The sequence below is a fragment of the Anguilla rostrata genome, chromosome 13 (genome assembly GCF_018555375.3).
Source record: "Anguilla rostrata isolate EN2019 chromosome 13, ASM1855537v3, whole genome shotgun sequence".
Taxonomy (NCBI): domain Eukaryota; kingdom Metazoa; phylum Chordata; class Actinopteri; order Anguilliformes; family Anguillidae; genus Anguilla; species Anguilla rostrata.
The window spans coordinates 6,778,154-6,798,775 of record NC_057945.1 but is presented as its reverse complement, the minus strand read 5'-3'; the positions used below and the strand labels follow the sequence as shown (position 1 = coordinate 6,798,775).

At 44.3% G+C, this 20,622-nt stretch overlaps 1 protein-coding gene across 3 annotated transcripts in view; it reads left to right on the top strand.

Moving 5' to 3' along the window:
• The first annotated feature begins 3,636 nt into the window (after positions 1-3,636).
• ripor3 (RIPOR family member 3) overlaps positions 3,637-20,622 on the top strand; it is a 56,209-nt gene continuing 39,223 nt past the window's right edge. For 2 of the 3 annotated variants that reach the window (XM_064306123.1, XM_064306122.1), the window contains exon 1: positions 3,638-3,978. The gene's annotated coding sequence lies outside the window, so the exon portion shown is untranslated. Of the gene's footprint in view, positions 3,979-20,622 lie in introns of all 3 variants that reach the window. The other variant, XM_064306120.1, reaches the window with a different exon arrangement.

Sequence of the window (20,622 nt, the reverse complement as noted above, 5' to 3'; positions counted from 1 at the left end):
CTGTATAGGTATGGGGCATGCAACCCTGCCAAGCCGTAACTTGGCATCCCAATGAACCTGGCATTGTTTGGAGGAACTGAACACACATGGTTTTATGGCCTTCTGAAATACAAAACACCATGCACTGTTAATTGCAGTCAGCAGAGGGCGGTATTACAACATTCTTTGAAATCCATTCTGCAGATGCAAAATTAGCTAATTTTGGGCAGTGAGAAAAGTCTATTATGAGAATCCAAATGGAAAAAAGAAATGGGAAATAAATAAACAATCAAATGAGAGAGAAAAAAAGCAGTTGAACAGGATTTCTCACACATTGAGTTTTATTTGTCCAGGTGTTGCTTTCGAAGTACTGTGTTGAAATGCATTCCAATATGTAAAAATCTAATTGAAACTCCACACTAAAACATGGCCTCCAGAGGATTTGTGAAAATGAACTATGAAGCGCTAGGTTTCACAGGTCTGGCAGTGGCGTAAGTAATTCATTTAAGTTTAAATTGAGTGCAGTTACGAAATAAAGTGATCCACGTTCGCTGCGCTTCAGTGGATCTGTAAAATGCCGCCGTGGCATTTTGCAATGCCACAGTAAATTTTGTGTGGCTATGATTTTGTGGTAAGAATAGCATTTCTGCAACGAAGCACAAGCACAATGCACTTTCTTTTTCCAGCAGGAAAGATTGTGTTTGTAACCTGGCCGAATTGCAAAAAAACACAGCGGTTTCACTTTCATTTCTAACAACCGAAACATCTTTTAAATACAATTTTACTGACTGGGATACAGATAAAAAAGATTTTTTTTATTACTGAAAACTCATTTCATAAAATCCTGGAAGGCAGCAGATGCCAGTAACGCTATTCCTGGTCTTATGATTGGTGGACGCCCCGGTTCCCATCACTAACAGTCTCTGTTGCCTGTAATACAGCCTTCTCTTTCTTTCTTTCTTTTTTTGTATAATCCTCCCATTTTGGAAACACGGAGGGATTAAAGATGCTTCTTGGGAAGCATCATATTGCTAAGCAACCGGCACAGATTCATATATTGTGCACAATCATTCCAGGCTTTGAGATGGCAGCCTCCTTCAGCGAAGCCGGTGGAATGGCCCACAGCACAGTCAGACCAAAGACAGAACTAGAGAACTGAGGGGCTGCAATAGAGCCCCCCCCCATGCACTGGCCTTTGTCAATTACATCACCCGCATCATCCGCAAAGCCCCCCCCCCAGCATGCCTCCAAAAGCCCAGCTAACTGTCATCCCCCCATTTCCCTGCAGTTGAGCTCCAAATTTAAAAAAGTCACAAAAAAGTCACTTAAAAATTCACCAAAAACACCCTTCCACCCCCTGACTATCTTCGTGCAGACTGGGGTTTTTAGAAGCCACGTCCAGTTCTCCAGCCTGGGCTGGGTCTACATATCAGCAGCATGGCACACAGATAACCTGTCCTGTCCTCTGTAGCCCAGAGGATTTAAAGAGGTGACTACCACCCACTGGCCAAGATTTAGCGCTCGCAAAGCTAAATCTCCCCCATTATAGCCGGTCTGAAGCTTAATGCTCTATTTGGTTTATATGATTATCAATTCCATCACAGTTTTCTTGTTTTAGTCTTTCTTAAAGTGCTAAAAATGTTGTGCATAATAAATAGTTATAGTGTAGTCATGCATTTAAAAGAGATTTCATCTGAACATAATTTCTGACAGAGAAAATGACCGCAGTAAAACTCCACTGTTGAACAAAACTTTCAATATTACTCTTTGCTTTACATAATCTAAAAACAACCCACACTCTGGTTCGACCGGGAGAGATGAATAACGGGACTACATCCTGGCCTGGTCTACTTTCCATCCCTTCAGCTTTTGAAAATGGAAAATTTTGCCCCTGCCAGTATAAAATGTAAAAACTGCCAGTTTGGTTTATGACATTTTGTAAACCGCTCCACAAATAAAAGTAGGTTTGGACAGCCTCTCACCAAAATTAATAAACAGATGATTCAGTAAAGAAAATAAAGGCGTTACTCTTCTGCATTCAACAAAACAGTGAAAAACAGAGTAAAGACTGTTGGGTATAAATACAGGTAAAAATGCATTCACTGCTATTCCGCATTGAAATTTTCTCTATTGGAGATCGCCAGGGTGATTTATTTAAAAGACCTCCACGCTTGTTTGATTTTCTTTTCTACACGCCCTTTTCTCTCCACACTGTATACATTTTCTGATCCAGCTGACCTTTGTTTAAGACCTTTACACAGTATCTATACTCCATCTTACCCTCCACTGTGCCTAATTCCAGGCTTTTTACGAGGTCCAGCAGATTCTTTTATACCTTATATGTTAGGCTTTTTAATCCTTTTTTAGACTTCAGACTTTATTACTGAAAAAGAATTTAAGGACGCCGTTGCTTTTTGTCACTCGCATTATGTCAACATAAAAATGAAAGTGCTTGTGCTTGATCTGAAGAAATGTTCTAGTTAAATCCGTGGTGAGTATTCAGACCAAACCTCCCTGTGACAGCTCTGAGTGATACCTCAGCTTATCCTCACTGCATGCGTGCTCAGAGTGATGTACTTTGTCATTGCTTGTTTTTGACTGCTTTCCTTTTTCCTTTAGATTTTTTTGCTCCATTCACAAATGTATGCTCCTGGCTTAGGAATCCACATATTTAGGCCTGTAATTTCTCATAGTCCTATTTCTTTTGTATTTTTGACAGATCCATTCCCTCGTTTAATCCCTGAATGACCAAGTTGCAAAAAAACATAACAGAAACATGACTATCAACAGAAATAACTCTTGAATGAAATGTGACAGAATAGATATTCAGAAATAAAAGAAATAACTCTTGATTGAAATGTGACAGAATAAATATTCAGAAATAAAAGAAATAACTCTTGATTGAAATGTAACAGAATAAATATTCCGAAATAAAAGAAATAACTCCTGATTGAAATGTGACGGAACTAATGCTCAAATTTGTTCAATAGCATTTTAGCTGCATCCTTAAATTGCAATGCTCTGTAGCCTTGAGGGAGAAGTGAACCCTTGCAGTGGGGGGTGCGTTGTGTGAGCGTTCCGGGCCAGCTGCTCGGGCAGCTGCATGACAGGTGAGGATGGGGGCTCCAGGGGTGCTGAAAGCACCCCCCCCCCCCCGCACACAGCACCCCACAGCTGGCACACTCCACCCTTCAGAGAGCACGGGGATCGGGGTCGGGGGGGGGGCGTCCTTGCGGAAGGGGGGCGTCCGTGGGGCGAGCGCGTTCCCCCTGACGAGCTGTCCGTCCGCTCGCGGCTCGGCTCCTGTTGGGCCGGGACCGGAGTTTCCACATCGTGACACATTTCGGGGAGGACTAACGTAAGCGGAGGAAACTCGCGGAGAGACCGGGAGGAAGAGAGAGAACGTGAGAGAGGCGGAGAGAGATGAGGGAGAGAAGGGAGAGACAGCGAGAGAAACAAAAAGAGGGAAAGAGAGAGAGAGAGGACGGACTGTGTGTGACAGAGGGAGAGAGCAAGAGAAAGAGATAGAGAGAGGGAGAGAGAGAGTCAGAAAAAGGAAGGGAGAGAGGGAGAGAGAGAGAGAGACGGAGAGAGAGGGAGGGAGAGAGTGAGAGACGGAGAGAGAGAGAGAGAGAGGGAGGGAGGGAGGGAGAGAGAGAAAGAGTTCACTGGGTATGCAGAACACAAGCAGCATTTGATGCATCCGGCCTCATTTTTTCTTTTTTCTTTTTTTTTCTGAGCGAACGCTGGTTCTTGGAATCATGTGTCATTTCTGCCTCCCGGAGCAGCTCAGCTGAGAGGCTCCGCTATCAGGAGGGAACAGACACACACACACACACACACACACACACACACACACGCACACCCACACACACACACACGCACACAAACAAACACGCGCACGCGTACACACACCAAAGAGCCCCGGAGATGAGCACCGAGACAAACACAACTTCAGCCAGAAGTAGGAAGACTGTGGGATAGGGACGCTTTCACCAGGTAAGAGCAAACAATGCAGTCTCTCTCTCTCTCTCTCTCTCTCTCACTCCCTCCCTCTCTCTCCCTCTCTTTCTCTTCCCATCTCCCTCTCTCTCTCTCTCTCTCTTTCTCCCTCTCTCTCTCTCTCTCTTGCTCTCTCTCCCTCTCTCTTTGCTTCGGTTTCATCGCTTTGACACTTGTGGATGTCACGGTTCCCCCCCCCCGAGTTCTCTCCTGGATGGAGGTGTAAAAGACGTTTACGCAGATAGGCTGTTTGTTTGCCCCACTGCGAGACGAAACAGGCTTTTTTGGGGCTGTATGTGGCTGCGCTGCTTTCGGGGAGAGGGAAGATGTTTATGATGTCAAGACGTTCATAGTTTCTCATGGCCCCCCTTGGGCTGCGGTTCGCCAAATTAAACATAAACACGGGACTCTGCCCCGAGCTGGCCTCCTCTGAGCCTGGGAGGCTGGAGAGTCCGAAAATGCCCGCGCCTCTGCGATCGGATCTCCTTAAGCCTCGTCCCATTTCGCCAGGGCTAGGGCTCTTGTTTATTTTCTAAGCGCTGGCACGTGTTTCTGGAAACTGACAGTCAGCCTGTGTCCCCCCGGAGCTCACGCACGGAGCAGGCTCAGAGTATTTTAGAGCAGTTCCACAGGTGGGTGGGAGCAGACCCAAAGCACTTTAACAGTAAAACCCACCCCCCACCCCCTAAAAAAAACAAACAGCACGCTGACACAAACACATGACCGCAGATGCATGCACACACACACAGAGGCTCAATCATTAAATTTGTGATTAATTCTTAAAAACGCATAAAAAAAGAACCGAAGTGTACAAGGCGAGGTGCTGAAACGTGTGCATAAGGGTTTTTCACAGAGCTCTCAGACACGCTGAAATTAGAGGCGCGGAGCGTGGAAGATTCCGGCAGGTTCCACAGCACATCTCAAAGAGTGGGGTTCAGACTCCGCGATATTTTAACGCAACCCGTCCCTCACCCACCCCCCCACAACACCGCCGGAGCATGCCCTTCCGTGAGAACGTGAAACCGAAATCCTGATCGAACTGCTCACTTGAGAAACGCGAAACTCAAAATTAGGGGAAAACCCAAACCGCTAATGTTCCTGTCCGAACTGAGCAGTTCTCCTCTGAAGGAGCAGAGGTACTGTATTTGTGGCAGAAATTAGTCCTCATGAACGAACACTGTCAGCGGTCCTCTTTAGACCTTGGATTATGGGACATACCACGGAATACCTGGTAAACATGTGAGACGGAAAAATAGAGTAAAAGAGAGGTTATGCCTGATTATAATCAGCATGAAATAAGCTTCATTTGACTCAGTCAGTCATTTGAAAAAAAAATATTACAACCTGAATACAGCAGGACCCTAGAGAACCAAGCTGTATGTTTCTTTTTCAGCATTATTGGTTATGATTAAATAATAGGATTGGATTCTCGTGTTAAATGCAATGAGCAAAGACAGAAATGCTGAATGAACGAGCCAGAGGTGAAAGGAGAGAGCTGTATGTCGAGGGCAGCCGACTCTCTTCCTTCAGCTTGTACGCAATATCATTTCAAGGGATTTTCGTCAAGATGGACGCGCTCCAAGATTATCAATCTCGCACCTCCCTTCCAAGCAAAACACTTTCCCTCACATTGTTAAAATGTGCGACGCAGTTCGGCCTGGCCGCTTTACAGCGCGAAACCGTCAACCGATCATTTTTACGAGCCCGGGGATAAAGTGCGTTTTATTCGGTGCGGTTTATCAACGTCACGTTAAGTCAGCCAGAGTTGTGATTGCACGGACCTCGCCAGGTCTTGACCCTGCAACCCCCCCCCAGCCTCATGCAGCGTTGAAGGTCTTAAAACGTAAACTTAAAAATAAAAGTGAATTGGCCAATAAGGAAACAGTACCGTCACTTTCATCACCGCCATGATGGCTATAATATAGCACCGTGCTGCATTCCAGGGGAATGTCTCTTAGTCTGGAAATGTTTCTGTTTCAAAAATGAAAAAATGTGCTCTGAATTATGATGGTCTGTTATAATGGCGTTAAAGTTTGATGCCTTAAAAGCGTTAACTGTGGTGATTTAGTCGAATGGAGTTGCTGTGTGTCCTTCTGCCCAGATGTGAGATGTAGCATGTGTGCCTGTCACACTCCTGTGAGCATCTACACATACAGTATTATCTTATTATTTTTCTGAACTCCTGCATCATGGAATTCAGTTCATGAAAATTAATAAGCAGAACCATATTATTTCTCATGTTATGACCGGTCACAGTCACAACACAGAGGAGAGATGCAACAAGTCTTCTAAAATGGAATGACATTTTATTAAGGTAAGAAAGAAGATTCTTACAAGAAAAAGCAATCAGAGGATACATAATCCTTCCACAGGGCAGCCTACTCGACGGTCTGGCATAAATCATTGAGTTTCAGATGCTGTTTAGTGTTGACTTGGGGCCCAAACTGCCTGACAGCAGCACATGAGCATCTTTCTTGAATCTCCCCGACTGTAAATTCCAGCTAAGGCCAGCTGGGATTGTAAACTGGTTTAAAATGGTTGAAGCTGTGTTTTGGACACTTTCAGGGGGTCTAAGCTGGTCTCTGGCTGGAAAAAGCTGATCAAAAGCCGATAGATTATGTTGATGGTCAAACTGGTGGACTGGCTGGCTATATAGGCTGGCGAGTTAGTGAACAGCTGTTTGACCAGCTAAAAGTGTCGAAAGCACGTCTTGAAGCAGCTTGACCAGCTGAGGCTGGTTTAAGATGGAATTTTCAGCAGGGTTGGAACTCATACTCAAGTTGTTTATCAAGCCCACTAAGATTTTACTGGTGTTCTGTCATTGGATCAAGGTGACACAGATGGAAATCAGTTTCAGGTAAATTCCATGCTTATTTCAGGAAGTGTGTTTTACACGTGTCTCACGGAGCAGAGGCACAGAGCCTTAATGTGTAGATGCCCAGGATTTACGCAGCGCTGGATTCTCTCTAAGCTGTAGGTAAAGGAGGACAATAGATGGCCTGTTCTCCTCATCAATTGTTCTTGTGTTCTAGATGGGCTCAATGGCCTGTTCTCCTCATTATGTATTCGTATGTTCTCATGTAATTCATAAACGAGCTGAGATTAATTTCGTAATTGGATGAAACTGCGTTTGGTTTCGCAGTGTGAGGATGCGAGAAGTGTTTTGGACCCCCGGTGCAGGTGGAGCTGAAGTGTCAGGGCAAGCTGATCCCCTCAGACAGACGCGCATCCCGTTTTCGGACAGGCAGTGTCAGCGTGCGCCCGAGGAAGGCCCCCTATCTCCTCCCTGCAGGCGCGGGTGGCCTGGCAGAGCCGCGGGGCTTGCGCTGGGCAGATAGCGCACGGGGGGGCGCGGGAGGCCCTCCCTGTCGGCGCAGAGCGTAATCTCACTGGCCGATTGAGACGCGAGCACGTAACAGGGGCCGCAGTCCAAAATATCAGCCTCGTCCACAGACCGAACTCAGGAGCCATCGTGCCCCGTACTTCAGAGAACACGGCCAAATTACTACCGTTAAATCAGCTCTAGCAGTGTTCAGTCATCTCTAACAGTGTTAAATCAGCTCTAGCAGTGTTCAGTCATCTTTAACAGTGTTAAATCAGCTCTAGCAGTGTTCAATCATCTCTAACAGTGTTAAATCAGCTCTAGCAGCGTTCAGTCATCTCTAACAGTGTTAAATCAGCTGTAGCAGTGTTCAGTCATCTCTAACAGTGTTAAATCAGCTGTAGCAGTGTTCAGTCATCTCTAACAGTGTTAAATCAGCTGTAGCAGTGTTCAGTCATCTCTAACAGTGTTAAATCAGCTGTAGCAGTGTTCAGTCATCTCTAACAGTGTTAAATCAGCTCTAGCAGTGTTCAGTCATCTCTAACAGTGTTAAATCAGCTCTGGCAGTGTTCAGTCATCTCTAACAGTGTTAAATCAGCTCTAGCAGCGTTCAGTCATCTCTAACAGTGTTAAATCAGCTCTGGCAGTGTTCAGTCATCTCTAACAGTGTTAAATCAATTCTAGCAGTTACAAATCATCTCTAGCAGTGATAAATCAACTCCAGCAATGTTAACAAAGTAAACCAAAGAATCCAAAGTGGCCTGTGTTAGAGTAAAAATGACTATATTAGAGTTTATTTTACTGAAGATTTTGCTGGGTGGGAGTTCTGGGAGATACACTGCACAAGCTGTTTTTTGTCACAGCCAAGTCATCAATTAAGGCAGTTGAAAGCATGCGTAATTTCTGCCATACTTCCCCCCCGAAACTTAGCATAGCACAATGCAGGTTTTTCCTAATTGGTTTTGTGACAGTCTTCAGTTGTTCATGCCTCCCTGAATTCACCAGGCAGTCTGTAATCAATACATTACATACAATACATTTAGCAGAAGTCACTTTCACAAGCGCATTTCACGTGGGAAGCAAACACCACAGGAGATAAAGATATCCGAAGATATCCAACACTCAAAATAGTGCCACTATCAAGGTTCAGCCCTGCTAGATAAAGGGAAATAAAGGTTAGCTTTTTTTAGTAGGAACATTGAGGTGAAACCTGAAAATGTGTCTAAAAGTGTCTAATTAAGAACAAGTTTGCAGTTATGGTAAGAACAAAGACCACTGCACACAGAGGCCCCATGGGACCGAGTTTGCCAACCCCTGGACCAGAGGCCCTGGGAGCTGTGGTTGAGCAGATACTTTGTGTCTGAATGCTCCGACTGTCTTACTGAATTTAGGGCAAGCAGAGAGGCATGACTTAGTTTATCTATTCCATTAGAATATTTTTCTCATAGGATTGCATTGGCCGGTGAAGCAGAGACATTTCATTCCTTGTTTCCAATATTAAAATAGAATGGATTGAAACTCCAAAAGTTCACGAAGGTTGTGCTTCCCAACAGGGACTCTCGGGCAGACAGTTGTGCTTTGTTATTTTTTTAAATGCTGCATTGATAATTGAGACGGCTGAGGAGGTGATCCCAGAGGCAAAAGGGCTTAGCAAGATAATGGCTGTGTTTGAAACTGCATACCAGCATACTACATACTAAATCCTACATTAGTATGTACTTGCACTGCATACTAAGGCAGTTAGTATGAATAGTCAGTATGTACATGTTTTGGTTACTTAACCGCACCACAAACTTTCAGCCAACAGTAGCCTATTTAAACAGGTTTAAATGCAATAGAAACTACCTCATTAGATTCACAAAAAATATCTAAGTATTTGTACAGTTATTCATTAATGTATTCTCATCCATGGCCACAATAAATGAAAATATTGACACTGTAGTAAAACTGTTTCATGCAAGCCTCCATTACATATATGAACCAGTGGATAACCTTCCAGTTCCTGTCTAAATATGTTATTCCGCTTTTGGTCATCACGGTCTTCATTTATATATTGTTATTAATGTACCAAGAGTTTCACCAGCAAATTCCCGCACAGCCCTGACTTTCTGGTTTGCGGGTGCAAGAGTAGCCTATAGGCACAGGTGACATGTGATTTTCTATAGTGTCAAACATAAATATCACAATGTTGCGTGCGGTAATGAAAATGTCACAATGCACAAAGACAGGCCAAAGAATTACAACGCTTGTCAAAATGCATAACACCACAGAAGAAGAAAAAGATATAGCCTCTCTTTCGTGCAGCCTACTCCTAAAAGAGAGAGTTCCCCCAAAGAGTGAAAAAGTCCCTCCTGGAGTAAAAAAGTCAAATATTTTGATGATGCAGTAATTTCCACTGAATATTTAGCTTTGAGTAAAGTTGTAAATAATAATAATTTGAGCCCAACTCGAGGCTGTGCATGTCCAAATCCCACCCCTGACTTGGAATGACCGGTTGCCTCCTAAATAATGTTAGATTCCGGTGTTTGTGTGTGCACAAATGCAGCAGAACAGCACATGCTTCAGGTAACTACGCTGAAGTCTTTGCAGGTTGCATCCCATCATATCTGTTTGTGTGCCTGTGTGTGCACAGTTATGAGGGATTCTGTTTGCTGAATGTGAACTTTGGAGTACGTTTAAGTGGTTTTGGGGCTGCATGAAGGTTGCATCTGCCCCCATCCCCACTGCACCCCGACATCCATTACCATTATAACTTGAGGCTCACTAGCAGGAGCCCCATATCTAGCACGATCAAAAATTCCTAACTATTGCTTTAAAAGCTAGGTGCTGCTGTTGTTGTAGTTGTTCATCAGAAAGTATTCCTTCCAATCACACCGTATGATTGGTTACACAAATGATGAATATGCAGCTGCAATGTACTGTATTATGGGGCGTCTCTTGGCCATTGAGTACACTCAACTGCATGCTCAGAAATTTTCTAGTATACAACTAGACACTTTTCACATACTCAAACCGATGATATGCTATGTACTATGCAGTGGGAACACGCTATATACTTATTTTACTTGTCAGTTAGTATGCTAAGTACAAGTAGTATGAAGTTTGTAATGCAGCTGTAGTATACATCTGGGAGCTTTTTGCTTACACAAAACGAACATACTATGCAGTTTAAACACACTAAATTCTCATTTTTAAATCATAGCTATTTTGTATGGATAGTATACGGTTTCAAACACAGCCTATGAGAGAGGTTAACACATGGAGCAACTGGAGTCTAGTGATACTGAAACATCACACCAATGTGTAGACACACTATGCTATTCAGTCACATAATGCAATGTTACATAGTGCTATGTAATCATCAAATGCTACATAACCCAATAATGCTATGCAGCCATACAATGTTATGTAGTCACACAATCCTGTATAGTTACATAATGCTATGTAGTTGCACAATGCTATCTAGTCACATAATGCTACGTAGTCACGTAATCCTCTGTAGTTACACAGGTCTATGTAGTCATGCAATGCTATGTAGTCTCATAATGCTACGTTGTGTAATCCCCTTGAGAGAGCACTCCTGCTTGGTCAGCTGATGAGACCTATTCCTACAGTGCGAAAGCCAAAGGCAGCCCAAATATTAGACACATCTCATTTCAGGGAAGGCTGGTCAGGCATGATGCTATGAGGGGATTTGCTCACGCTTCCATCAGCGAGATCGCTGGCACTGTTTGCATTTATTCTGTGCCTACGGTACAGTAAAGGCCGAAAGCTGAAGGCCTTTTTGGATGCCTGACGAGAAGCTCTGATGCAATCGCTGCACTGTGTTCTGCAGCTACATGTCATGACCAACCACCACCACTTGCCCCCCTATGGTGATCATTGTTTTATTTTTTCTGATGTTTTTTTTTATGTGACTGAAACCTGAGTCAAGCACTAAAGTAAAATAAGTAGAGTTGCAGGTCGGTGGAATGTGATCTGGTGGATTTGCACATCAAACTAGAACCAACATGGAATCCCTGCAGGCTGGGGGGGAGACAGAGAGGCAGATGGCCATCGGCCAGAGTCAGCTGAAGCTTTCCCATGATTCTCTGCTCCCACCGTGGGCATTGGTGAGCAGGGAGCTCATAATGGGACAGTTCCTCTTGATGCCAGGGTTAAATTGACTTTTGATTGAATGTCAGACCGCTATCAGTTTTGGAGCTCTGCACAGCTAACTATGGCCAGGTCTGCAAGTCTAACAAGATGTCCCGGCCCAGAATGCTAATTGGATGAATACAGGTCAGTTGGATTTTACCCCATTGACACAGGTCAAATGAGCATCTCCACTCACTGGAACAGAGCCTTAGCAGATACCAGACCATGGGGCCCATCCACACACTGGAACAGAGCCTTAGCAGATACCAGACAATTGGGCCCCTCCACACACTGGAACAGAGCCTCAACAGTTACCAGACAATTGGGCCCCTCCACACACTGGAACAGTGACAGTTTAGCTCTATTAAGCTTCACTAAGGGCCACAGCAGGAAACGCTCATGAGTCTGTGTTTCCTCTGTGTTAACGCAATGTGCAGATAATCGAAGGGGAATTTTCTCGCGCCCTGAACGCAACCGTGTCCGGCACGTCTGGGTAAAACGGGAATTTATCGCCTTTCCTCGCCTCCGCCGCAGCGGCCCTGCACGTGCGCCTGCGAGCGCACGCACGTGCACGAGCGCCAAACGTGCGAAGCAGGCCGCGTGTTTTACGAGGCGAGCTGAGAAATGCGAGCGAGGCAGAATTCTCGCTCTAATCTGCGTCCGCTCGGGGTCCAGACAGAGCTCCGCTTGAGCACGTGACGCAAACGAAGCTCTTCTCATGAACTTTTTCTCACAGCTGTTTCTATCAGACGGCAGGAAACCTGTCAGGGATAATCTAAAATGAGAATTTAAGTTTCACATCGGAGGAGACACTGCGCAAAAGAACCTGGTGTCTTGACAGAGTGCTTATGTTAAGAAATAAAACCAGTGAATTATGATTTTTAAAAGCATACATTGATCCCAGCATCACTCACACTTGATGGAAACACTGTAATTCAGTTTAATTTTATTGTCTTTCAGTATGCAGGACCTTTGAGTCTAGTCACAAGGTGCATGGCATTTTTAAACAGGTTTCACTGGAAATAGCCTGCAAAGTTAGAGAAATAGTTAATATTGGCATAAAAATGAAGCAAAATAAATATGCAGCCAGAGGCATTGTAGATAATAAAATGGAGAGATGGTCAATCATACTAACGATTATTAATAACATATCTAATAATGTTATTATTGTTTTTATTTTTTTATTAATGTTATTCATTAGTAACATTTCATTTTGACTTTTCTTAATATGGACATATTTTTTCTTAATATGGACATGTCAGATCTAAGGACTGCTTCTTCTTAGACTTTGCATTTGTGAATTATCAGCAGAAACATCAATTGCCCTTTTAACTATAGGATCATAGATGCAATTGATTAGCCGGCTGGAAAGCTTTCCATAGTTGTAAATTTCTTGTTGACTGCCAAAGATGTTGTCAATTAGGTAAACACATGCAAAGCGTTAACTCCAAAAATGAATATTGATGTTTGATTTTTTTATGTTTGATGCATTTCAGGGTTTGCATGTTGGGTTTGTAATATGAATCAGATTGATTATGCTGTCATAACAGAAGATTTTCATATTCCCATCTTCTCCTGTTTCATGCCTGAGGCCAGGGTTCCTGTTTTGGAAAGACAGTGGATAATCAGAGGTAGCTGGGGGTGGCGGGAGGGGGGGGGGGGCAGGGGAGTGTCAGGTTTGAACACTCCCTGAAATGATGGAGATATGTGTAAAATATGCGGGACTGGAAAACAAACGTTTCACTCAGTCACTCAAATGCAATATCGAGCTCCGCCAAAGTGATCTCCCCCCCCCCCCCCCCAAGTGAAATCCTAGCTGAGGCGCTGCTGTAGTTCCCTGTGCGCATTAAGCTCTTGAATATCCTTTTATAGACCTGGGCACGTAGCCTCAACCCTGTTAAACAAACCAATATAATCCTATACAATCCAGCAATCCCGCAGCTCCATTGAAACCCTGTTAGACAAACACACAGTTCTCCCAGAGGGGCGGAACAATGGGTTAAGAAGAATTATTTAGGTCACGTGACACAAAATAATTTCAACTTGCATTACCATCTAAATCCATGTGAGGCACTGTGCACACCGGATTGCCACAATACAATGACTAATAATAACATTAGTGATCAATCTTAACCTTCAGAAAAGCAATTAGTTGACATGGTTCACCAGGTAGAGGAAGGAACGTGACATTACATTACATTACAGGCATTTAGCAGATGCTCTTATCCAGAGCAACTTACACAACATTTTACATTGTATCCATTTATACAGCTGGATATATACTGAAGCAATTTTGGTTAAGTACCTTGCTCAAGGGTACAACGGCAGTGTCCTACCCGGGAATCGAACCCGCGACCTTTCGGTTACAAGCCCAGTTCCTTACCCACTGTGCTACACTCCGTCCCCTCCGACATGAACCGAATATCAAATACTGGCTGCAACAGCACACTGCACACTGGTGGAGTTCATTCGTTCTGCACAGTTTGCCACAAATCCTGACAGACAAAATTAAAAAAAACAGTAAACAGTATTTATGGACAGTAAAGCATGATGTTTGAAATAAACGTGGGGCGAAATCCTCTGTCAGCGAAAAAATAAACTGAATTCAACAGTAGACAGATCTCATCCCGAATTTGATGGTTGCATTTTTGAGTACAAACATCCACTTGAAAAAAGTTGGCAAATCCTACATTGCATGCATTGTCAAATAAACATGTAATAAATGGCAAAGATGATGAGGTCAGCATGTCTGTGGCCACAGAGCAGCCAATGGATGACACAGATAATTATGCTTTGTTCATTTAATTTATTTTGCAAAGAAAATCAGTTACAAAGTTATTTTTGCGGACGCTGTGTACCTTGATGTGATAAACTACGGCTCAATTACCGATCTCATCAAACAATGCCTGTCGAGATTAATTCAATAATGAGACTGTATTTGTGTAGAACAATGCAAGTAACATCTTTAAAGCATAGACCTACAATAAAAGCCTCAAAATGCCATCTTGCCAAGTGCAGTTCATTAAACTTGCAATGCTCACATTGTGACATATTGTGGCCAATGGCATTTGGGCTGGTTGGCAAGTTGCTAGGAGCAGTCAAATGGATTTTCAAGTATTTTCCAAGCAGAAAGTTTGCACTGTACTGCCCTTCTGAGGCGTGCGATGGAGCTGTGTTCAGACTTTACTGTAAAACCATGCAGAGCGACGGGGCAGCTGCTGGTATTCTGCTGTGCTTCAACATTCCCAGGACTTCAGTTCATACTCCAGATGTGGAGCTGGAGATGGACATCGCAGCGAATACAGATGTGGGAGCTGTTGTGGTCTAAGGGCACCGTCATGTTTGCAGAACATGGAAAAATCTGGTTGAAATGATGTGGTTTGAGAGATCAATAAGGTCAAACAACTGAAAGCTGAATAACATGCACTGACTCAGCAGAAACACAGCTCAGTCAAATTAATAAGTACCCGCCCAAAATACTCAAAGACGCTGCAGAGAATCTGACAACATGCTCTCCAGAAGAAATCATTGTTCTTTCAAAAAAAAACAAAAAAACATTGGCACACAAACAAGGCACTGCATTGATACTCAAGGAATTCTGGGACAGAAGTGGAAAAAATTATTTCCAAATATTGAGCAGAAGGCAAACGATATTTATCCGTACCAGCCAACTCCGCTCATGCAGGAAGATGCGTTTCTTCCTGTGAGCCAGTTTACACTGAGCACTGCCAAAGAACGAGAGAGGAGACTGCTAAAGGACTTATCATGATGTTTAAATTCCGCAATTTTCTTTAATTTACAATCAAATATAACAAATAGTGTCATTTTAATAAGCTACACCACTTGCAAACTGTTTCATTGTTATGATATGCCAGACTGCATTAGCACTGTGATCCATTCAAATAAAGAATGCAGCTTTTAATATGAACACCAAATAAACCTTAATCGAACTCTATCCTCTCTCTAGCCCTGCCTCTGCTGGTGCTATGGACAGACCACTTTATTAAGCCTAGTTTCTGTGTGTTGCTTAGCCCGGTGTAAATGAAAACCAAAATACAAGGAACGGCCAGTGACAGTGGTGTAACCCTCCAAGTGTTTATCTCCCAGATGCCCCAGTATATTTGGCCATGTATTGCTTATTGGTTAGTCTGTATTACCACAATCAGGATTAGTTATCTTTCAGTCAGCACTCTCTTCTGCAATGCAATCTGGCTCACATTCAGAGATCCTTCCTGAGGCTTAAGGTTTTCAGGCAAGTTTTAATGTTTAAAGAGCTGGGTAAGATTCACCCCAAACTAAAAAACGTGGATTAAAATATGAAGCTTAATAAATTAAATCAATCAAACAAATGAAATGTATCATAATCAAAATATGAACATGCTGATGAACAAACATGCCTTCGGAAATGGCATGTTTGTTCATCAGCATGAACATAAACGCATGAACATAAGAATGCAGAACGTGTACTCATGTGCATGCACACACACACACATGCACACACATGCACACACACACACACACACGCACACACACACACACACACACTCATAGTACCACAGTTCTTCAGCCTCAGCCAAAAACAGCAGCCCGCGCTATTTGGCCAGATGCACGTACGGTGTCCAGGTTGGAGACGGCGAAATCCTCCGCTAAAGCCCACCTCTCGCTGCAAAGCCCTAAATCAGGCCCGTCGTCTGCGTGTCTCCCGACGTACCTGTTCTCTCTCAAGACGCCGTGTTCTTTTTAAAGGCGGGGCCTGTCGTTTTTCACTTTAACAGGCACGGAACGTCCGCTCCCCGTTCGCGGTTTTCGCCTCGCCAGACGGCTGTGAAGAGTTTAAGGATAAGCGCGCTCCTGTCGGCCTTCCGCGGCGCGGACGCCTGCGCGAAGCGTCAAGGGAAAGAGCTGAAACGCGCTCGTCTGCCACGGCTCTTTCGACACAACGTGTTGATGATGTCACCCGTCCCCGGTCCCCGAAAAGTGTGACCGTAATCGGGTGTCGATTAAGAAGCCGGTAATCTTCGAGGAGGTGGGGGATGTTACTACGCTGCACTCAGAAATGCGCGTGTGAACCAGAGCGTGGTGTAACAATAGCCAGAAAGGCCAATAAAGCATCCAGGAGCAGGTCGTAGTGAGAGAGAGGAAACGTCCTGTCATGGATACATGCGGAGGGGACACATAGAGCTGAGCTGCATCGGGGCTCAGTGCTACAGTTTGGTAAGCCTGTGGCTTTGGGTTACAGGATCAGCAGTAAGATTTAACTGGCAGTTCAGCTGATGTGACTTTTCATAGCAAAAAGGGCCATGCTGGGGGAGCTGCTGACTGAGAAGTGTGTGTGTGTGTGTGTGTGTGTGTGTGTTTGAATCAGCAGGGGGCTCCTCCAGGCCCACGTGTGGACTTTAGGTCCAGGGGGACGATGGTTTGTGACCTCGCTGAGATTTATGGGATTGCTTCATCGCTAGCCTCTCTCTGGAACTGCAGGCATACGGAACAGCTTTATCACTCAGACATCTGCACATGCACACACATGCACATAAACACACATGCACACACACACACACACACACACATCTGCACATAAACACACATGCACACACACACACACATCTGCACATAAACACACATGTACATATACACACATGCGCACAAATCTGCACATAAACACACATGTACATATACACACACACATTTGCACATAAACACACATGCATATACACACACACACACACACACACACATCTGCACATAAACACACATGCACATATACACACATGCGCACAAATCTGCACATAAACACACATGCTCATATACACACACATCTGCACATAAACACACACACACATGCACACAAATCTGCATATAAACACACATGCACATATACACACGCACCTGCACATGATGGGATGACATAGCTCAGGAGGTAAGAGCGGTTGTCTGGCAGTCAAAGGGTTGCCAGTTCGATCTCTCGCCCTGGGAGTGTCAAAGTGTCCCTGAGCAAGACACCTAACCCCTAATTGCTCCCAACGAGCTGATTGGTACCTTGCATGGCAGCCTTTCACCATTGGTATGTGAATGGGTGAATGAGAGGCATCAATTGTTTACCATTCACATATACACACATGCACACAAATCTGCACATAAACACACATGCACATATACACACATCTGCACAGAAACACACATGTATACATATACACATACACACTCACATACACACACATCTGCAAATAAATATACGTGCTCACACACACACACACACACACTCTAGAGAGCATGTTCACTCTCACACAGGGAGTTGAGGGTGGCATGGTGGTGCAGTAGGTAGCACTGTCACCTCACCGCAAGAAGGTCATGGGTTCAAATCTCTGAGTGAATGATGTGTGTGCCCCGCCATAGATTGGCAGCTTGTCCAGGACATCTTTCTGCCTCTCGCCCAATGCATGCTGGGATAGGCTCCAGCTCCCCCAGCGACCCTGCCCAGGATAAGCGGGTATAGATAATGGATGGATGGATGGACAGGGAGTTGATTTAAGCACTGGAGTGTACTGTAGTGTAACATTAATGTTCAAACTTTGTGTTTGTGTTTCTATTCTAGGTTTATGTTTCAGTAACTGGTTTTAATCCCTGTTCTCGGCTAGGTTCCAAACAAACCAAACGTTTAGCTGATGGGCACAGAATTGTCACTGAAACCCTTGCTTTCTTTCGACACTTCAGACAGCTCATTCCACTGAATTGTGGGTAGCTCATCAAAACTTTTCACAATCTTTGAAGCATGAAATGTACCCGATGTTCCTGGGAGTTTCTGATTTGGATGCTTCCTGCATGGATTGTGTGATGGGAAAGTGCTTTAACCCTTTGAAGAGTAGGTATTTTAGAATGCTTTTTCCAAAATTGCAAGTCAGTGTTCTAGAACTCCATTGCTTTCATTTCCCAGGAGTGATTGTAACATCAGCAGTAGAATGTTCAGTTAACAACGAGGATTCGAATCACGTATTTGTGATCTTACACCTTAAAGGGTTAAGTTAACCTAAAGGGTATCCACTCATAGCACTGTGAGGAGGGACATAACCTTTAACTTTACACGTCCTCACCAGTCCCTCATTCCCCATATCTCTTTATCTCCCTATGCTGATCCCCCCCCCCATATCTCAACCCCCCTCTCTCTTTCTCTCTGTCTTTCCCTCAATTTTCAGGTTTAAGGTGCTTCATTGGCATGACATGCATTTACATTTACATTACAGTCATTTAGCAGACGCTCTTATCCAGAGCAACCTACGCAACTTTTACATAGCAACTGTGTTGCCACAGCAAAGGTAGAAAAGAACAACCCCAATAATAAAGAGAAAATCATCCTTTACATCCTTTTAACTAATATACACACATTATACATGCATACAACATAAACAACCACAAACATACAACATATCTCTCTCTCTCTCTCTCTCTCTCTCTCGCTCTCACTTAGACTCTCTCTACCCCCCTCTCTCTCCCTCTCCCCTAATCTCTCTGGTTTAATCTCTTTTAAAGTTGCTGAAGCACAGGCCCCACTATGACATGCGAGTGTAATTTCTGTGAGCTAATTTGGGGCCTTCTCTTTGGGCAGCTGCGCAGAGCTGAGTCAGAGAGACGGCGGTAAAACAGGCCGGGCCTCCTTCTCACGAAAGCTGACACAAACGGGCTCACACATCCAGGTCTTAATGAGCGCCCATTCCCTTCCTGTTCTGATCAGACAGCCTAGGTGTTAAGCCTTAGAGTAGGTTCTTTGGAATGTTTCTTCAAAATTCTAAGTCAGCGGTCTAGAAGTCCATTGCTTTCAATTATCAGTAGTGATTGTTACATCTGTATTAGAACAACATTCAAATCATACAGTGTATTTGTGATCTCACACCTTATAGCGGTGGTAACCAACCCTGTCCCTGCAGATGTACCTTCCTGTAGGTCTTCATTTCAACAACAATTTGGCACACCTAACTCTACCGATTAGCAGCTCAACAAGATCTCTAGCTACCGAATGAGGTGTGCTTTGTTAGGGTTGGAATGAAAACCTACTGGATGGTAGGCTAAGCCCAAGCATCTCTGCTAACGGAATCGGTGCACAGCTAGCGGTGTTGCGACAACAACGTTTTCAGACCGCTGTTGCTCGCTGGCAAAGTTCCAGGGAGTTTTTAGTCGCGCGCGAGAACGGGCTTGGCTGGAACGAAAGCTCAGTCATGACTAAGCCTCTCCAGAGGACTCTCATTTCACTCTGAAAAAAAAGTGGACAACATCATAAGACCCCACCGGGAAAATGGAGAAGAACTATAGCTCAACAATGCCAAAGCGTGTTGCAGCTGTAGCACATGGTCCGTAAAACAGCAGTGCTGACTTCACCCAACTACCTAAAAATCTCTGATTGAAATGATGGATGTTAACATTCCTTTGTAATGTGCGGCTCTTGTGAAATCATTATGAAATGCCGAGTAGGTTAAAGGGCAACCTAGTGTCACAGGATGTTTTCATACAGAATGGATGTACACACACACACACACATCACACACCACACACACACTGCACACATACCATGCATGCGACAGGCTAACCACCACGCACACATACGATGCCCTATGCAACAGTGCTAACATGCTTAAACATCAACTTGACACACGTGTACACACATGCACACATATATGTGCACACATGATTACACACGCACACACACACCCACACACACCAAAACATGCATAGAGGCATGCAAACATGCAAATGGTCATCCATACATGCAATCACACACACACACACAGACTTCTGGACTCTGTACAACATTCCTTTTGCCGTTTTTCTCACGGACGGAGTCCATTCTGGGGAATGACCCCTTCCCCCCCCTCCCCAGTGTCTCTGGGGTCGTGTTCCACAAAGTGCTGAAACTCAGCCGATAAGCCGTCCCACCAGCGGACCGAGTCCAGCATGCTGCCCTTCCCTGAGGAATCCGGTTACCCAGAATCCCATGGGGTCCCGCTCCACTGAACGACACAGCGCAGTGGCCTCGCGTTTCAAGTCGCCCCTAAATTACGCTAAACGAGCTGCCGGGAGAGGAGGCCAACGGGCACCAGCTCAAAGACCTCTAAACTGCAAGAACTCAAGCTTAAATGTCATTATCCGTAAACACGCCGCTCATAAATAAGCAACTGCAGGAATGCTAAAATAAC